Below are 21,088 nucleotides of genomic sequence, written 5' to 3'. Positions count from 1 at the left end.
GGCTAGGGAATTATACTTTTTCTAGACCCAAAATAAAATACATTTTTTCTCTGTACAGAAACTGGGAGACAAATAGTTACCTTCTCTTAGGTGGTCCAGTACCTTAACCTCAGCAGGGGGATCAATATGTTTCAGATAAAGTAAATCAATACTTAATAGATGAGTCCATGATGTTGGTGAGATTTGAATGAAGCACTTTTGGCACCAAAGCCAGGAGTCTCAATGCGATAAAGCTCCTATGTTATAGCTGTAATGGATTCAGAAATCACTATGATGTATGTGTTAGAAGGGGACAGGTAGCTGCTGCTTGTATGAACCTGGTCAGTTTATGCAAGAAAGCATCTTATAGAAAGAAGTAGGAGTTTCTCAAAAAAGGAAGCTATGCAAATTTCTGTTTCCAGCCCCATCTTTTGGCATTTTGTAAAGTATGTAGCATGTGCACATGTGAAACCTTTCCTGTACCACTGATACTGAGCATGCTGATAAGTTGAACTCCTAGGACTTAAAAACATGTGTTAGGGATAGATGGTTTAGAGATTGAAGTACTTTTTTGTATCAGCCTTGAGAAAATTGCTTGATGTCTGTAATCCTCAGTTGATCACTTTCATTTGATGTGTGGTGCTGGGATAGTACATCCATCTCAAATGTTTCAGGGTAATGCCAAGTGACTTTGGGATTTCATATCAAGGGATTTTGATTTGCTGAACAACTGTACCATTGCAATTCTTTTGTTCACAGGTAGCTAGAGTAGAGAGGAAAAACTTGAGTGTTTAAATTGCTTCTTGAGATAGGGGTCTCCTTGTGTTTGGCACTATATGCCTAATGAGACAATCCTTGTACACGGAGCATTTGGAGTCTAAATGAACAAGATCACTGTTTTGTTTATTGTTGGTAAGTGAACATTGAGAGCCAAGAAAAGCACAGGAGAAGCAACTTTTCGACTATTAGGCATTGGGAAAAGTCTTAATTTTCCTAGACTAACACAGCTAAATGCTGTTACCATTTCTCAGAACAGTGAATCTAATGTATCAGAGAATAGAAGCAGCTCTTGAAGGCTGCCTACATATAGCAACTCACTTTTTCTTGATTTAGTCTTTTTCTTCCCCCCTCAAACTGTTTCCTGAAAACCTTCCTATCCCTTACTCCAGCTGATAACAATAAGAACACAGATCTGACAGTTTAGAGAGGCCTGGCTTTGCTGTCACATTTCTCTTACAGGTTGCTTACCAAGCTGTATTTCCATCTGTTCATGAGCTGCTCTGTCCTATCCTCTGCAGATACAAGCTGGTGGAGTCCCACTAAAGTGGTGACGCCGTTCAAGTTTACAGTAGGTGAGGATGTGCATTTCCTTCTCTGGTGGAGCTTAACAGCAGATACTTAATTTGAACAAAGCTCTTATGCTTATTCGATGAGTATGTCAAAGGTGAAATCTAAACTGGGATAGACTCCTGCTTACAAATGTCTTGCAGGAAGATGTTCACAGATCTTTCTGTGTGCAGCTATATAATTTGTATTTGACTTTTCAATAATATGTATTTTGCCTGTATGGAAATCCACAGGTATTAAGAGGGCTGCATATGAGCTTAAGTTTTCACCTATACAAGTCTAGTTCAGGACAGTGGCTTAAGTGGGGTAATTTAACCTTTCAGCTTTTCTAGTCCCATACTCATCTCTTGTCATGTTTTGTCAGACTTTCAAAGAATAGAAAAGTGCATGTAGGTGCACTCTAGGGAAGGTTCATATGTCACTTATTACAACTATGTAATTGTCTCCTTTCTGGTTTAATGCACAGGCAGTTTTCTTCATGGCCATGAATCATATGTCTTTGATCTTGTGGAGTGTGTAAAAATGCTTCTGCTGTTCTGAATTTGCTGTGATCTTACTCACACCGTGGGCTGGGCTCTGTTCCTTTTCCTCATGCTTAACAGCAGGTTTTTTCAGTTGCTAAGGGGCTAATAGAGAATGAAGAATTTCTGCAGGCTGAGCTTTAGCCTCATAATAATTAAGAGCCTCCTGCAGTGGGAGGTTACTAGGTGCTCAGGAACAGTAATCTTATAGGCCAGAGATGATGCAAGTGACTGACAGGACACAGAACTGTGTTGTCTGGTTTACTTGTCAAGAACTTGTATCCTCTCCCCAGCCTTCATTTCTTCTCCTTCAGAAAGGGCACTAAGAGGATTATGAGAGTAACCAGAAAGACTAATGCAGCATGCTTGATATGAGTTAAGGTGGCTGGAAAAGTAACAATTGTTTTGTGTGAGATTATTAGGCTTCTATTCTGCATCACTGACAGCCTCTTTAATGGTACTTTTCCCTCCCTGCTCTGAACAAACCAGAAATGATATCTGGGTCTGAGAAAGATGTTAATGCTTCATCAAAAATGATACGTTGATAAATGGTTTTGTTTTGACAGCTGGCATTTTCTTAATTGAAAACACTAATATTTTGTACTAAAATTGTGAAATGTTATGTGTCCAAAGAGGCAATGGAAAACTGAACTAAATTTGGGACTGTCAAACCCACAGGTGAAAACCTCTATGTGATATTGATCTTGAAAAGCTACTTTCAAAGAAAATGTATTTTTGGTGTCCTGCTATATTAAAGAATTTGCAGATCTTTCCCTTGCCTTCTGCTGCTAATGCAGTCTACTCAGTAGACATTATTTTGAATCACTTTTTCTGTGGTTCTTAGTACACAATACCTAGTCCAAAATCCCTTTATTTAATGAAGCCACAGTTTGAGAGCATGTGAAATTAAAGTATCTGTCTTGGAAGCAGTAGGTGTATGCAGCTGCTGACATCTATCCTTCAGATTGTTATAATACTGGCTTTCTACTACTATATTAACATGCCAGGTGGAAGTGAGGCAGAATGGGTACTGGGTGGTAACTTCTGCAGGATGTAAACAAATATCTGAATGTGAGTCCTGTGATTTGGCCAGTGTTGTTGTCGTCTTATGAACAAATGCTATCACTTCTATCAGGAAATCTTGGCTGGTTCAATCAAGGTGCTATTGCCTTCAAGAGTCATGCAGCAAATCCAGCCAAAGAGTGGCACAGTGAAGTAATGGGTTAAGGTCTTCTGTGTTGAGTGACCACTAGCTTACAGCAATAGAATTGTACTTTATGCTGCATAATGCAATATGATTAGTAGTTACAGTAAAAAAAACTATTGTTTTCTAAGACATCTTTTATATTTAAAATCTGTGAGACAAAGTCAGCTCTGGTGTAACTTGTCTGACTTCAGAGGACTTGCTATGAGGATGAGTTTGGCCCTTCATCTGAAAAATAAATTAGAGCAATATTAAAGCTTTGGAAATGGTAACCCTGCTTTGAAGGCTCCTGTTCTATGAAAGGTGCTTTGAAGGTATTCATCCACTCTGGAATGAATTCATGCTATTCATTCTGCCACTCATAGAATAAGAAATAATAGCGGTCAGTCGTGATTGCTGTCATCTATCAACAGTTCATTACATAGCAGTTGGACTGAGGGGAATGTTTGTGAAAAATATTACTATGTGCATCTTGAAAAGAAACCCAGTGACTTGTATGAAGATATTTAGCCTGTTTCTCTATGATACTGGATATCTATTTTGAATGTTTTAGCAAATGAAGTTGTTGATTTGCTGAACAGATATTAAATTGTGGAAAATGGTGTGTTCCTCCAAGGAGTCAGTTTATCCCAGCTGAAGATTGGGCCCCTTCTGGACACTCTTCTCCCCTCTCTCCCCAACTGCTGATTCTCTGTGACTCATAGCAGTCCAAAGCAACTAAAGCACATCAGGAAAAGTGTTTTACTTCCACTTTTCATAAATACACATCACTGTTCACTCCAGTTAGTTAAATGCATGGTACTTGAAAGGCAATAAAGAATTCTACATGCATTTTTGTAATCTTTATAATACGCCTACCAAATTCTTAACTAGTATTTTGGACCTATTGGAGTAGAAATCAGCTACTCAGGAGTCCACTAGACTTGCCAATCTCAGTCACTAGATTTGAGTTGTCCTAAATGGGATTCTGGCTTCATTGTTTCTGTTCCTATCCAGAAAACTATCAGTTATACTTTTTGTTCCCCTTACAAAGCATCAAGCCTGCTTCTGTTAGGCTTGCTGACTTTTGTGAGACTTTAGGGAATTGGATGCTTCACAGGAGTCAAATGTTCAATTCTTCAGCTCCTTTTCCACTTTACAGGGTGCTGTGGGGAAAATACATTGCACTTCTCAAATGCTATTATAACATGAATCATGTATGTACCTGTGAGACAATCTATTCTAAATTATTTTTTCCACTGAAAGGTTTTGTCATCAGCTATTGTAAGAGTAGCTTAAGAGGTATAATGAGGTAAAACTCATTGGAGGCTGCTGGTTATACCTTTATAGAGAACATATAAAGGAGAAAATGAGGGCAGAATGAACTCCTTGCTTTTTCTTATGAGAAAGCAGAATTTTGTTTTGGCAGTGCCAGCGAACAGGATGTGAATTATATACCTTGAATTTCCCTTAGAAGCTTATCTCTTCACATGTGTCCAATAAATTGTTGGAATCTATTCTCCTTTTGCTCATGGAGCTCAGCCAAATTCTCAATAAACAGATAGGGAGATGGGTGCTGCCTGTTTGTGACTGGGGTTTATTTACAAAACAAGTTGGATTCTTCTTGTTGCTAAAATGACTTCTAATAAGGAATTTGTATGATAGTGAGTGTGGATGGAACTGTGGCTCGTTAGAGATATAATATCTCTTTGTGTCAGTGCTTAGAGGGAGATCAAGGCCAGACAAACAGCTGAAAAGTACTGTGCTGTATGTGCCATCTATTTGGAGAAATGCACTGAGCTTAAATGGTAAGCTAAAAAGGAGCCCTTATGTCTGCGCAGCCTCGTTCTTCCATTTGTAGTTGCAGTGGTACAGTCTAATCAGTAGGAGTAAAGGTGTCAGGAGGTACCCCCAAATGAGTCAATTTATGTATCCAGGTTTCTCATCTATAAATAATTTAATACCATTTTGCTACTGTTTAGGTATGATGTGAGGATAGATTCATAATATGTATGATGGGACTGGTAACAGCATTGGAAAGACTGTAAAAAGTAGTATGCAATGCTGCTTTAATCATTTTAATCAGTACATATCAAAGAACAGGCTCAGTATTGCTGCTGTCATTTCACAGGTGGGGAGACTTAAAAGAAAATTACTAGGTCTGACTCTAGACACTCTGTGATTGGTCAAGAAATATCCTTTGACTTTAAAACAAACTAGGAACTTGGAATGTCTCCCTTCAAGGTACAGTAATGCTAAAACACAATAGAGTTATCATGCCAGATGTCTTGTCCCTTCTGCTGTATCCTCACCAACTCAGAACAGTTTATTCTGCTTTGTACATAGATATCTATCTCAAGGCATGTGCCATTTTATTTTTATATATATCTCAAGGCATATAGGATATATATACAAGGGCGCGTGTATGTGTGTGTATATATATATACCAAGTTATGTGCCATCTTAGCTCATCTGCTTGCTGTTGAATACATTAGCCCTGTTTACTCAAAAAGTATAAAAAGAAGTATTTTCTAGAGGTTATTGAAAAGGAATAATAGCTTATAGTTCTGGCATCTCAACTCTACTCTGCTGTAGTTTGGGACAGCTTTTTAGAACTGGGTGATGTATATAGATAGCTGAGGCCGTGTTTAGTGCTGACTGGTTCTGAAAATTTAGCCATAATTATAACAGTGGTATAACATGGATTGTTGGCAGTATGTTAACTGCTACCTCAATTCCCATTTCTGTAAAATGGGCATAAGAGTATTCCTCTGTATAACTTGTGATAATTAACCAGTGTTTGTAGTACAGTTTTAATGCCCTTAAAACCAACTACAATCTGTAGATTAAAAACCATGCAAAATTAGTATTTTATATTAATATTTTTATTAATATATATACAAGCTGGAAAGGACACAGCTGGGAGTATGGTTTCACCCAAATCTGACTTGTAATTGAGTTAATAACTAGTTAACTACTTGCTAATGTATAACTTTCTCATTTATACAACTAAATTGTAATTAACACATATGGCCTATAGATACATGCAGGGAAAAATAATCTAATTATCTCCTTTTCCCAAGTATGGATAGATGAAAATGCCCTGTTTTGTGGGAATTACATTTTAATGAACTAATATGCACAGGTCCTGCTAGAGAAAATTTGCTTTAAGCTGATCCTCATAATTAGAAGAGCTGATAAAGAAAAGGACTTGAAAAGCTTTGCATTAAAAAACAAAAACAAAAAAAACCCCAAAACAAAAACCCTACAACTATATTCAGGAATAATAGCCTTAGGAAAGTGTGTTGACTTTTTTTTTACCCCCCTGTTTAACTTGTGGCACCATTATGTTTGCAATTATCTTTTGAGTGAAATCTTTAAGAACATTGGCTAATCAACATCATGGTGTGGCTTGGTGAGAAATACTTAAAACAGGAGTAGGGGGGAGGGGGAGAGGTAGTGATAGACTCCAATGTTTTGACTGAATCAGTGTTTCTAGAATGAGGGGTGAACCATAAACGCTGACTGTGAAGTGCTCAGATATTGCAAAGATGATAGCATCTTATAACTACTCTGTAAGTGGTTCTGGTAAAGGGCAAGAACTTGGCTTCATCTAATTATTGTGAATACTGGAAGATCACATCATAAAGGCAGCAAGGACAGCAAAAAAATGCTCTGTTTTCCAGTCCCTAGTCTTATGTAGGAGTTGTTTCCTGTGCCCATTTTGCCTGGCTATTCGTTAGCCTACAGTACCTGCGTGAACTGAATTAGTATGGCTTGTCTGTATGCCAGTAAGCAAGCACTTCCATCTCTTTCAATTATACATAATGCAGAATATCTGATCTAGTACAGGTAGCATTTATGTAATTGTGTTTCATAATACTTCCTTTTTTGAACTTGATATCTAGAAAGTAAAGCTAGATCTTTCCCCAAAATGACTAGGGTCAGTATGGAAAGGAAGACAACTTTGACATCTGCTTTTAAGAGTATCATTACAGAGGTCACTAATATTTAGTTTCCAGATTAGTAGCTGCCACTCTTTACCCAGAGCAGTGGGTGCTGTCTCAAGTTTGTTGTTTCCTGTTTGCTTACTGGTGTTCTTCCATGACACCTTGGTCTTCCTTCATTTGGCCTGCCTAACTGACTTGGGTTCTTGGTTTTCTGACTAACCCTCCTTACCCTGCATTGTCTAAATCCCCAAAGCTAGTATCTTCAGTTGAAATCCACTAGTGTCTTTTGAGGATGTGTACCTCTTCTCCCATAGTCATTTCTGGCCATTTTCTACAGAGGCAGTCTTGCAGCCACCTATTCTGGATATCACTGCTTCAGCTTGGTAGCCTGGCAGGGCCCTTAGGAGAAGTACGGCAGTGTGCTCTGATTCTGGCTGAATAACATGTCCCTGCTTTGCAGATGCAATATTCAGTTTATCCATATTGTAAGACAGCCAGGTAACCTAACTGGATAGAGTTACCCTAATGCAATTGCAACTGAATCCTGAATAAAACGAAATGGATATTATATTTATTACAGTTTCTTTCCTCCAGGCGTGTTGATCACTGAAACAAACACAGGCTGTAATGTTATTTGAGGTTCTTTTCCTATGGCAATACTGGGTAGCATAAGTCTGGTACCACTTCCTTGCAATGTCACCCCTTTCCAGCAGGTGTCCCTTCAAGCTCACCGATATTCTGCATTTCTTGAGAAGATGCAATATGAGGCTATTAACAGTAAAATTTTGTGTAACACTAGGTGAAACTTAAGAAAGCCTAGCATGGTTCACAGAGCTTCCAGTGTACAAAATGGCACTATGTAAAAAGGTGAGGTCTATCACAGAGACTGTCTTGGACCAAACACCTCATGTGAATGCCCCCACCTTTTTAGTAAGGTCTTTCCATGTGGAGAGAAGAGGTGACGATGCAATTAAAGTGCATCATGGGGTCTTGATTTAATTTTCCTCTCAGCCATTAAGTTGATGTATAATTCTGAGCTGTTTGCTTTGTATTTGTTTCCTTCCTCTCATAACATGCTGGTATTTTCTTCTTCTGTAGATATGCTCATTTGCTAATGACTGTGGTGGACTTAGATACTTTGAAGATGGGGCCTTTAAAATACCTAGGCAGATTTATTTTTAAAAGTCAAAGCCAAATACCCCCAAGAACTATGTTGTCCAAGCTTGTTTGCCAATTTCAACAGGGATTTTGAAATTATCTTATTTTATGGGTGCAGTTTGTGGAATTGATTGTGGTTTTGTCAAGAAAAACCTTTTTTAAAATGAAGAAACAGCTACAATGATGTTAGTGACCCACAAAAGCTGACGTACAGGTGAAAAAAATCAACCCACCCATTCTTTTTCTTTGAAAAAATAAAGATCAAAAAAAGCTTTGACCAGCTCTAATTTTACTGCATGCTTCATGTACAGCATATGTACAAAACCTATTTTTGAAGGGGGAAGAAAAATATGTAAAAGCTGCCTTCTGAGTTGCCAATTTTAAAACTACTGTTTCTGTAGCTGATACTTAGCTAATGTCTGTGAAACAAATTCCTAGTCTTTAACACTTCTGGTGTGGGGGAGGTTGCTTAGCTGGTTTGGATGATTTCGTATGTTATTCCTTGGTAAATACTGCTACTATACTGGTCTCATACAACTAAAAGGTTCAGTGATGTGGTGGAGTGGCTTTTTGGCCCTCCTTCACTGTATGCAATTGTGGAACAGAAACTGGAAGTTGAGTTCCTGTTTCTCCTCATGTTTGTCATAATGCATCAACTTCTCTGTAGCCCTGAACTCCAGGGGTGATAGACAACATTTTGATACATGCTGACTAATGAATGACACAAGACAGCTTTGAAACTACTTTGTCAGATTAGATAACTGACAGACTTATGGAGAGTAGCCTTTTTGGAAGGGTGTGTGCAATAACCCACTGAACTGCTTCTAGCTTTGATTTCTGGGGGATTGACAACTGGACTTGTAGATTTAGTGGATTTGATTTCTTGTTTCTGCTGGGGTAGATCTGAGCAGATTTGGACTGTGGCTGCTGCATTGCAGTGTCAGAAATTCTTCCTGTATGTGTGATTCTATACTGTTATTTTTTCAATACAAAGATAGTAAAGTTAGAGCTTAGATGCCCTTTAGATCTTGCTCTTATTCAGCATAATTAGTCTCACTTTAGAAAAGTAAAAATGCTGTTAGAAAGAAAATAAGTATTCTTTTGTTTCAGAAGTAGGCTGTGAATTCTTGGTGCCAGGCCTGTAATATTGTTTTAAAACTTAACTTTTTAGATGAGTAATGGCAAGCCCATTTGGGTTAACGGAGCTACATCTTTTTTGGCCTTTTTTCCTGAATTGGATATAGGTTGTTTTTAAATCTGGTCTCTGAAAGAATAGATACTTCCATATGCATTATCCTAAACAGAGCCTGCAGAATGAGTCTTCCTCATTTTGAATAACCGGTCGAGGGTCTACAGAGTGTGTTAGATAACCCCCTGGTTCTGACTTTACATTGATTTGCCTTGTCCGTTTGCCCTTTCAAGGTGATAATTTCATCTATACTTAATGCTTATGCCAGTTGGAGCCTGTGGCATTTAGCAGGTTACTGAAAAGTTGATCTGTAATCAACTACAGATGGTTATCAGCTCTGAGAAATATCATTAAACAAAATGCCTAGTATGGCAAGAAGCAGTAAACTTCAGATTTTCTTCTCCTTTGTGATGCTCTTCCTCCTACTATTTTGGGGTTACTTTTCAAATAGTAACAACAGTCTTTTCCCATAAAGTTACATGGTGTGTGGTTATCTTTATGCTGTTCTCACAGATTTGTAAATAAGAGGCTTGTTGTCAGGGTGACGGACATTTTATAATAGTCACTTGAATAAATGAGTATGCTGGGAAATTAAACCTCTTAAGTTCTCCAGTTATGATCATATTTGTACTCTGTATGTTGCTTTTAGCATCGAGGATATCTAAAAACTGTCCTGATTGTTCTTCAGCTTTCAGTAGAAGCTTGCATATAAACCTTACTGAGTGAAACAGTTTGGCAGAGGCTTTGGAACTGACACTGCAGAAGTCTATGCAGGCTGCTGGCCAGATCAATGTATAGCCAGCACCAGGTTTTACAGGGAAAGATTTAAGAAATCCCATACAGAAATGGGATCAGATTACTAGATGTATGTGAGTGGATTATTCTCCATTACTTGACCAGCAGTGAAGTATGTACATGTGATTAAAAATTTGGCTTATGGGTCACCAGCTACTTCTGGATTTTTCTTGTTGCATCTTATGGATCAAATCACATTTTTCATCAGTTTATCAAGTTTCCAATTATGTTCTTTCCTGGAGTGAAAGTTTTTGTTAACTTTGTATTGTAATTGAAAATAAAAAGCTGCAGTATTTGAGGACAGATCTGGTTGAAGAAATAATCACAAACAATTCCTCAAGAATTATTTCACTATTTTATACTCTGAGTTTGTACATACCAAAGAAATGAGAGCCTTATCTTACTATGTCTTTGTTAATTTGCTTAGTTATGGGTGTTATATTTCTTCTCAGATGTGTTTATGCTTCCCAGGGTTTCCAGACTGCCCTCCATTACAAACAGTGAACTTATCCATATGATGCTGTCATAATCAGACTTGTAATAAATTCCTGCCCAGATGGACTCCATTTCTTCTCTTCAACCCAGAGACTGATGAACACTTCCCCCACTGTTAATAGCATGATGTACAGAAAGAAAAAGTTAAAAACATATGATAAATTGCTACCCTTGTAGACAACTCTTGACCCATTCTGTCACAAGAGCAATCTGGTCGTCTATTCATGTTATATTAACAGTTGGTGTTTTGATGTCTAATTTGTGGTTTTTAAATCTTGACTGCTGTTGAATGAAGAAAATACATGAGGCTATTTTAAATAATAGGTTGAAAGCTTAAACAGTTAGAAGCTAACTTATTAGTTAAAATTTTTTTAATTACAAATATGCAAGCCTCATGGTTATGGAATTGAAATAATCCAGAAAAATTATGTATTACACAGTATTCATAACATGAAAAGAATGATTGGAACTTTTTCAGTTTGTTTTGGTTGGTTTTGTTTTGTTTTAGATAATTTAACTGCTTCTAGGGAGGCTGTTTTCTCTTGCTCTCTCCTCTCACGTAGTCAGATGCTGCTGAATACACTGGTTGCAGTCTAAATAGACAAGATCAGTGCAAAATGAGGCACAACAGTAAAGGATCTTGCCCATGGTCTTGTTACAGATGAGTGACAGAGCTCGAAATGGAATGTTTCTCCTTTAAAAAGTGCACCCCATTCCTTAAGCATCTAAAAACTCTTTTGTCTCGGCTATTTTAACACTTTCCTATGGCATTGCTAAGATGCATGTTGTCTCTTCACTTTTGCTTCTTATTTCATCTTTATTTAAATTAGATGTGCTTTGGAATAAAGGCTCATCCTTTGTTAGGCTCAGCACAAAAATATAGCATAGTGGCCTCTGCACTGAAAAATTCTTCTTTTGTACACAAGAAATAGGAGCAAAGCTTGTTTGGGCCCTGGAAAATAACAATTTTGATATGTCCATTTTGATCATCTTTTGCTGACATAGATTCACACACATACACAATCTAAAAATGAATCTCATGGTTTTTCCTGCCTTTCCTCCCACCCCAAATCAACAAGCTCAATTATCCTGAGAGCCACGTGTTGCAGGGCTTAGTGGAGTACTGTAAAGGTCAGTGCTCTGCAGGTTTTGGTGACATTTGTGAATCTGGTGGGATACAGAGTCAGACAGCTCTCTGGAGTGACAGGGACTGTAAGTAGCAGTAAAGTCACTTTTAGAACAGCTTTTGTGCAAGTTCCTACTGATTTAGCTTAGCAAAAATAAACAATTTTGCTTGAAAAGATTAAAAAGAAATAGCACATCAGTGCAAAGCTTGAAGAAAACCTATGGCATATTAGGATATTGTGTAAATGAGATTTTTCTTAATTTGAAGTAGTCTCTACTATTTCATGTTAGAGCTGTCAGGACTTGAGCCTTGTCTTCCAGTGACACTGCACAGTAGAACTATCTTTCTTTTCACACCTGTTTAAAGTGATGTAAAAGCTGTATGGGCAAAGTTATGTCAGTTTGAGTGTCTTGTTTTATTTCACTCTAATCCCTAATGAAATTAATCTAAACTGAAATTTACCTGTTTTAAGTTTAAGTAGGGATGTACACCCAACATCTTATGCTAGTTTAATTGGTGTGGTTTGATAGTACTTTGATCAATTTGATACAAGACCTATATATACTGCAAGCTGTAGCACAATCTCATTTACTACTTATTTTTTCTCATGAAAGTCTGAATCTCATTGTATAATGTGAAAACATAGTAAGATTGCTCGTGAGCTGTAAAGGATTGATATTTTCATAGTGGCAGGGCGAGTTCAGATAGGGTTTAGTGGTGTTTTGAGCGCTATGGCTGCCTGCCCAGAATGCAAAGTTGAAATTCTTTGAAAGTCATGTTTATTTTTGACAGTTGCCATGTTTACAGCCTTAGTAAAGGCCAGATTATTAGAGATGCAGGCTTAGGTTCATTGTGAACACATTCTCCTTATTTACCGTATATTTGCATTTCCTTTCTTTCACATTTGAGTGAGAACCTTTTCACAGAAAGTATGGACAAAAGGGAGAAACACACAGGTAAGTGCATGCAAGTGCATTTCTGGGACTTGTTGTTCAGCCCTTTTGTAAGGTTTTACTTATTGTTCATGGAGTAGCATGCTTGTAGATATTCAAGGATAATTTCTGGTTGGAAAAAACTAATTTTAAAGCCCCGAACTAACTAATCAGGCGGTGTGGGGAAAAACAGTCAGGTGGTCACTCTAATAAATAAAAGTGAGAAGTAATGAGTAGGCTAAGGTAGAACACCTTGTGAAAGTTTAAAGACAATCTGGCAAAGCAAGTGAGTAAAATCAGAACTTACTCATCTTCTAGAGTGAGGGGAGAAAAAGAGCTAAACTGAGCAGATGCATTACTTGCAACAAATTTAACTAGCTCTAATAGAAAGCACTATGGAAAACAGTAACTATTGTTTTCTAATTTCAGCCATGTTAATAGAATAGGATTTTGAATTAAATAAGACAAGACACTTAATTTGTAGAAGGAAAAATGTGTAGTGTGAGACTAAGTATCAGAGGATTGTTAAAAGTATTCTAGAGGAAATAAGGAGCTAAAAAGAGCTGCTATCTTACTGTATTAATACAAAATTACGTAAGTAGCAAATGTATAATTAGGTTGGAGAACTGTAGATCTGTGCACTGTGGTGGCGTAAAATTACAGTATAGTTGCTCCAGTTGCAACAGGAATAATGCCAGTAAGCAGGCTGTCTGTTTTGGAGTTCTTGAAGTGTGTGCACATACATATACATGTGTGTGCACACACAGTCTATTCTTCCCTGTTGTTCTCTAGGAAGAATTTGATGCTGTTTTGTGGATGTTTTGCGTGTGTGTGGGGGGACGGGGACAGGGAGTTTTGCTAAGGTTTCATTAGCTTGGGCACAGCACAGTGCTAAAAGATCTATATGACTGTTTTGGGGAACAGGAAGAGGAGCTTGAGCTTTCCTACATCTGTCCATGTTGACACTCTGTGTTGCCTCTGATTTTACCTAAAACCAATAAATCCACTCACACTTTTTTGTGATAGTTAATCAGTCACTGCCATTGTGTGTTCACAGGTTAATCTTTCTTTAGTTTAACCTTTAAAATGATAGAAAAATAGGCCAGATGTGATGGGAGAGGGAATAGAAAAAGCAGTAACTTTGTTAACGTTTTTCCCCATTAGTCACCAAAAAGCAAATATCAACAGCTTGTTACAAATTTGGAAGTGGTTCAGGCACTGATCTCTTTTTATCAAGACAGGCACAGTATGCCAAGGGCAAAGACTGGATGTAACACTTCATTGCGGATTGCTGTCGTGCAGTGTTCCAAAGAGATTTGCAGATATAGCTAATAAAAAAGTTCCACAAGCCTATGGTTTCATGAGAGGAGGAGAGGAGAAGAAATGGCAATTGAGCACATTTTTCTGTCCATTAGTTGAGGCAATGTACTGCATAAATAACCAGTTTTGGCCTTTTCCTCTGCCCTATGCTATTAGCAATAGTCTGCTGTGAAGGATGGCAAGGAAAAGAAGATAGGACAGTCTAAACAAATAGCAGGAGATGGATGGATTTCATTGCCAGGTGGTCACTTGCTGTGGGGTGTGCAGAATGAATGGTGCTAAGTCCGGTTGTTTTCTTAGCTAGTTGGAAGCGCATCTGTGTTGCAAACTGCAGTGTAGTATAGAGAAATTCAAGGGAGATGAAAGCTTGTCAGCAGTGGTATGGAATCATTCTGCTTGCCAATGTAGAGCTCCGTACTGTTGCTGTTTCACTCAGTTGTTCAACTCAGTAAAAGGTCTGTAAGGCAAGAGGTATCAGAGAGTAGTGATAGCAATTGAACTGCCTTTTTTTAAATGTTTTTTTCCATTTGGAATCTTGCTTAGATTCCAATACGTAGAGCCATACCTTGATGCACTAAGATTCTTACAAGTGTTACTGCTTTATATATTTAGTTTCTATCCCTCCTCTTTAGGTGTTTTCTGCTTTATTGCTTCCCTACCAGTGTCATGTGTCTCTAAGTTGAATATAATTTCCTCTTTGCTTGTATTTATTTATAAATCTGTCTATTCTAGTTATGTGACAATGACTCTAGGTAACAAGAAAACAGGAGAGGAAAAAGTACTTAGAAAAAAGATTGACTTTACAGTGCTCAACAAACAGCAGATACTTGCCAGCTTAACTTCCTGTTGTGGTGAAAATGACCAATGTAGGTTTGTGATTTAAAGTGGTGGAAATTCCACTAAAGGTTTTAGAGATGGAATTAGAAGAAATTCTGCTCAGGGACATTCTAAAACAAATGGGCTGATACAGTTCCTCTCTCTTCACTGGGCATGTGCCAGCTGCAGTGATGGCTGGGATCTTTCAAAGCTTTTGGTTAAGGTAATTCGGTAAAGCATGTACTGCCTATGATGAGACTGAGTTCAAAAGTTGGTACAGCTGTTCATCTAGCTCTAGAATTACATTTTGAAAAGGAAAAAGGTGGAAAAAGGCAAGGAACAAAAGTAGAATTTAAGGGCAGTTTAAACAAACTATTAAATTCAGTGCTAATGTTGGTGTAAATGCAAAACAACAAAAAAAGTCGGACTTGAATATCTGAGGCAGAATTTGTTATTTCTCAGTCTCCAGAATTGCCTTAATCCAGTTGCCCAGTAACAAACAGTTTTCCTAGTCTTTGTTCATTTTCACTGATTTTAACAGCCCTGGAAGTATTCATGAATTCAGGTTTCCTCACTCCCCTAATTGTGTTGTTGGCTTAAAATTCACATTTAATTAACCTCTTCACCCAAGGCATAAATCAATACTAAAACTCTAAATGCTAACCACACTGATAGTGATTTTCATTTGGAGAGAGCCTGCTGAAAATTAGGCATTAGGATGCCTGCAGGAAAGGAACAAACTAGTTGTGTGGAGTGAAGCACAACTAACTCATAAACTGCAATAATGTATGTCCTTGGATGGGATGAGAAATCCATTCATTAAGGTTCCAGGGAAGAAAGTGAGAACCAGGCTGAGCAAAGCATGATAACTGCATTCAGGACAAAATTCATTTCAGTGGCAGGACCTACATAAAATATTGCTGTGTTTTAGAAGTCCTGAAGATCCTAGAGTGCTATGTGTGGTAGCAATGGCAATGAACAAAAGGAGAACCTAGAATTCTGTGAATCTGCATATCTCTGGGTGTTTGTTATGAAAATCCCTTAGTGTTGATTCTGCCTTTCTATTACTATCACTTAGTAATGCTATAATGTATTTTTATTATGGCAGCTCCTAAGATCCTGGATGTGCAAAGCTCTGTGCTCACGTTGTAAGAGGCAATCAGTGTTGCATGGGAGACACTTGATGTTAACAAGGAACACCCACCCACCCACCCCAACAATCTATTGTTATTACTTTTCTTAGAGATGGAGAGAATAGGAACATGTTGACCATTATGCAAATATTTTGGTACCCAACATAAAAATGCTCGTAGTGGGCCAAACCAAAGCTCTGTCTGTGTATTTAGAAGGATCATGTTACAGAGACTAGACAAACAATTTTCTCTTTTATTAGTGTATTTTGCAGGGTCTTAATTCCTATCTAGTGGCTGGCAGAAAGTGTTCCTATATTCAAGAAATCCTGTTTAGTTCTGAGATTCCCACTCTTCACCCCAAATAAACTTTTGGTGCCAGATAAAGAAGAGATTTCTTTTCATGATTCATTGTCTAAAAAACAAACTGAAAGATCTTACTGTGATGAGCTTAAAATTCTCCTTGATCTATTGTTAAAGCCTGAGTACCCCCTGAAATAATAATGAATGATAATTGAATAAATAATTAATACCCATCTGAAATTTAATGAGATGAGGTAATAGAATGAGGTAGATGTGAAATGTTTCATTACCTGCTGTAGTCAGTTGTGGCTGTTTATTTTTCCCCTCCATAAAGAACTTAAATCTGTCTGCTGGAAATGAAAGAGCTTTTTTCCTGTAGTGGTGAATCAACTGCCTCTTACAAATGAGCTGTCAGCCAGTCCTGCAGTCTTAAAGTGCTTATGCCATGATTCAGTAGGATATCTAGTCGTATCTCTACCTGTAAATAGGGGAGGTGTGTATTATCTTTATTTAAAGCATGTTTTTAAGAATCTTGATCAATCTGTCTTGAATAGTAGTAATGGATGATATATCAAAGCTAATGTGCCTCCATAGAAGGTTATGTTTCCATTCTGGTTTGAGGTTTTCTTGCTCTGGTGCAGCAGAATATGGCTTTTAACTTAATGACTAGTCAATTGAGCCTTTGCATTTGAAGTCATCTTAAAGCAAGGAAGCTATTTTTCCTTTGTCAGGTGCTTATGGTAGCAGACAATTTGGCATTGTGTGTGTGTGTGTGTGTGGGGGGGGAACGGTACAGTGTCTTTACTCCAGCATGTGATTGCTGGGTGCAAAGCTGTTGAATGTTAGATCTGACTGCAGTGTCTTGAAGTTCACTTTTACCAGGAAGGCACAGGATGATCTCATAGCAAAACTATGCTGCTGTAAAGTTGTCTTGTCTTTTGAATAGAAAATCATGTATATTTAAGGAATAGCTCAAAAAGACCTTGAGGACTCTGTGGTCTGATTTGTGCATCTTGTTTACAAATGTTATTTTGGGTGGACCTTTATATTTTGCAAGTCCTTTATATAAATGCAAGTGTGTGTACTTGAACCTTTAAACTACTTGAATTACACACCTCATTTAACTGGAATCTAGTGCATCTTCAACAGAAATGTTAACTAAAGTCTTAGCTCAGCAAAGTATTTAACCATGTGATTAAAGTTGAACACACTCTTAAGTCCCCTTGATACTTGAGGACCTTCAGGCAAAGTTATGTCTTCAATTATGTGTTACTTCTATGGTTATAATGGAGTTGCTCAAATGTAACTAACAGGAAAATGTGGGGCATAAAGACCATCTTGCACAGTTGTCCAGTTAGCTTTTCATTGAAATCAGGAGTTTTGTATCAAAACTTCAGGTGGAATACAGAATTGGACCAGGTTTGATTTTTTCTTTTCTTTTTTTTTTTTTGCTGGTTTGTTTTTCTCTGTATTCCTAATGCTCAGAGTGGTTAGCGCGTTGTTAGGTTTTTTGCAATGTAAAGCTGAGTTTATGTGAGTGAGTAAATAAGGAGTGAAGGGGGAAACCCAGCCCACTTTTTAATGTGTGAGCTAAGTATTTTTTAATCAGGATTCACTGAGTGACAATTAACATGGAGCCCCACAATGCTCTTTATTCAGGGTTGCTGTTCAGAGTGCAGCAACATTGTAAGCCCATTAATTTCCTGTCTTGCCCTAGTTGGCCAATAACAGTAATTAGTCCTATGCTCTTTATTACCCTCTTTCCTATGGAAGTGGGTTGCTTACCTGTTTCCCTTTAGTTTTCTATGGACTGAACAGAAGGCAGATAAGTTTTTAATAGCCTTGTGGCTGGAAGCTTTGACTACTCCTTAGTTTCCCCATATGGATATTTAATATCTGGAGGAGTATCAATTTTTCTTTATAAATGAAATAGCTCTGGCTTTTATGTCTAGGCCAAAATCTACACAAATTTCACTTCAAGCCCTGCTAGAATCAATGTTGCTGTTATATTCATGCTGCAAAAAGGAAATATGGGTTTGAGGAAAAGTATAATATCTTTTTCCTTTAATGAGTGTCATCTTTACAGTATTAGAAAGATTATTTGTAGGCTAAAGTCTCCATACTGCTATTCCAGTACACAATGACAAGGTGTGTCAAAGTACGAAGAACAACAGTTTAGTTTCTCTGGACTGGGAAGTTACATACTCTAATAGTGTTTTGAAAGTGTTTATTGCTGAGACAATCTCACTGTGTATGCTGCTCAGGTATTGACTCTTTGTGGCTTATATAGTCAGAGTTATCTTGCTGGGCATATTGAGCTTTTTTTGACTTGAGTGTCAAAGCTTCCTCTGTTTTCAGTGCCACCTTAAAATTCTGTTTCTTGGTGCATGTAAAGGGAAGCATTATTCTTGAGGTTGAAAAGTCCTGCAACATGGGTAGATAGAAAAAAGAATGCAATGATCAGCTGACTAATACATTTCTCTATTTCATGCATTTTTTTCCCATTAAGATTTGGAAGGAGGGGAATAATGAAAGGAAATCAGCAACAGGTTGGGGATTTATTAGAGGAATGTCCTTATGTTCTTGTAAAATGAGATGCTTTTTTCAGGTCTTAAGAGCCTTTAAAAAAAGGCTTCACATTTGCACATACAGGAATTTTCTTTTGTGTCTTTGAATAAAGAAGGGATTCTCATTGTCAGCAATATTACTATACTGCTGAAGAATTAGTGACATCAGTAACAATTATAGCAGTATACAGGAAGAATCCAAAGTTTAGCAAAGCAGGTGATCTATGAGGCAAAAATGTTTGGAGGCACTATTCTACCAGGTTGGTTTGTAGCTACTACCCAATGTATGACACTTCTTCTGTTTGTCTGAAATGCAGTTAAGTTTTTCTCTTTCCATGTTGCTTTGGGCAGGTCCTTTAATCATGCTGCATCACACTGTTCCTAAAATTAGGATGATGTTTTTGTTCCTTCTCCATTGTCTTGTGTCTAGGAGAACTAAGTCTTGCAGTGGTTTTGGAAATGAAAACTGCTGAGACTAGCAAGTTGCTTTTTCTCTTCTCACTTTGCCTTGCAAAGGCAAGGTGCTCCATTCTTGAAGTAGAACAGAAATTAACTGCTTATATATATATATATAAAATTTATATATATAAAAAATATGACACAAATGTGTCTAAACCAGGATTAGAGTCTGTTCTGAAACCATAGACTTCCATTTTTTTAATCTCTTTATTACTTTGTTGGTCTTGCCTTGTCATGGTGGTCTTAGCTGTGTGAGTTAACTCCACCTATTCAGGGACACAGAGCAAGGACACTATTTTGTGGCATAGTCTGAAGGTGAAAATATCAAAGCCCTGTTACAAACACAAATTAATTGTGATAACCAAAGGAGAAGGACATGGTGACTTCAGATTTAAGTATGTATGTGTATGACAATATTGATTTTAAGAGAAAGAAAAAAAGACACAATTGATACTCATGTTTAGCCAGCAAAACTGTATCAGTAACTGGTTGGTCAGAAAGTGGTAAAGAAATAACCATCATTATTCTGCATGCAGAACACACTTTAGGGTTTTGTTGGAGCTTCCCTTATGTGCTTGCAGCTGCAGAATTGCACAGTGCATTCACATATGATAGCTGTCACTTCAGGCTCCATTTCACCTTGTCACATCCCATTTATAAAATGGGGTCTTTTAATAGGAAAACAGACAGTCACTGAAGAGGGGAAGGCCTTAGAAAATAAGTAAAATAAAGACTGAGGAAGCTGGAGATTATTGAAGCTGACACCACCTCACATGTTCATTAATTATGAATCCATTCAGAAGAGCTTTGTTAAACTGCTGGCAGGTGTGTGTGATACAGTTTTTGAAAGTTCTTGACTCAACTCTTGAGCACCTGAAATTGGGGAACCCAGAAGTGAAATTCAACCTTAGGGTATTCAGATCTCTGCTTGGCCCAAGGTTTAGGTGAATTGAAGGCTGAAATTCTGGCCAAGGTGGGCTTTCTCTACCAATCCTTATCCAAGGTGCTTTCCACTTGTGAAAGAGAATCTTTTGTGTATGAAAGAAGAGTGTGTGGGTGTGCGGTGTGTGTGTGTGTTTTTTGGGTGGAGGGGACCATGGCATCCATAGCTTCTCCACAGCCTGTACTGTTGCTTTCTAAAAAAAAAAAAAAAAAAAAAAAAAAATCCCAGTCAGTCCCCCGTATATTTCATGTAGACAACTGCACATAGATGAATGTTTTGGTTGCCCCCAGGGGCAAAAGCCTGGAAGAGATGTCTGTATTTGTGTTCCCTATTGTGCCTTTCCTACTTGGGAACATGGTTAGCAGTTGACTGCACATCAGAGCAGACTTGAGATTTGCTTTTGGTCCTCAAGGAACGGCACTCTTAGCCTTGTTTTCTCTGCTTTTTCCTCTTAGGTATCTGCGAAATCTTTAAAGAAAAGCTTCAGTCTGAAATGAACCATATTCTACTTCTGTTCCTGCTGTAAAGAGGACACCAGGCATCCCACAGACTGCATGCAACAAAATGTAAGTAGACAGGACAAAAACACGTACACAATCTGGACTCCATTAATTGGATAACTCTGACCAGAGTATAAGGCTGCCAGATGCCCTGCAGGACAAATGATGACTTTTTAACAGATGTCTTTCTGACCCTCAATATAAGGGTCATTATAAGTAATAACTTTGCAATTACCTTCTTTAAACAAAAGCAGAAGCACAGAAGTAATGACACAAAAATGGCAGGTAGTACGTGGGACAGACTTTTTCATTAAGTGAGATTTAAGTGCTTCTGTGCTATGTGGCTTAGGTGTGTGCCAGCAAAGAGAGAGAAAG

General features: G+C 37.8%; 1 long non-coding RNA gene across 3 annotated transcripts in view; it reads left to right on the top strand.

Annotated features, from left to right (window-relative positions):
• LOC112996711 (uncharacterized) overlaps positions 1–21,088 on the top strand; it is a 178,170-nt gene that overhangs the window by 14,347 nt on the left and 142,735 nt on the right. For 2 of the 3 annotated variants that reach the window (XR_010385187.1, XR_003262520.2), the window contains exons 1-2: positions 12,584–12,699; positions 20,669–20,779. This is a non-coding gene — a long non-coding RNA (uncharacterized LOC112996711). Of the gene's footprint in view, positions 1–12,583; positions 12,700–20,668; positions 20,780–21,088 lie in introns of those variants that run through there. The other variant, XR_010385188.1, reaches the window with a different exon arrangement.

Source organism: Dromaius novaehollandiae, chromosome 26, assembly GCF_036370855.1.
Source record: "Dromaius novaehollandiae isolate bDroNov1 chromosome 26, bDroNov1.hap1, whole genome shotgun sequence".
Classification (NCBI taxonomy): domain Eukaryota; kingdom Metazoa; phylum Chordata; class Aves; order Casuariiformes; family Dromaiidae; genus Dromaius; species Dromaius novaehollandiae.
The sequence above is the reverse complement of the archived record's forward strand: the minus strand, read 5'-3'. Positions and strand labels throughout refer to the sequence as shown.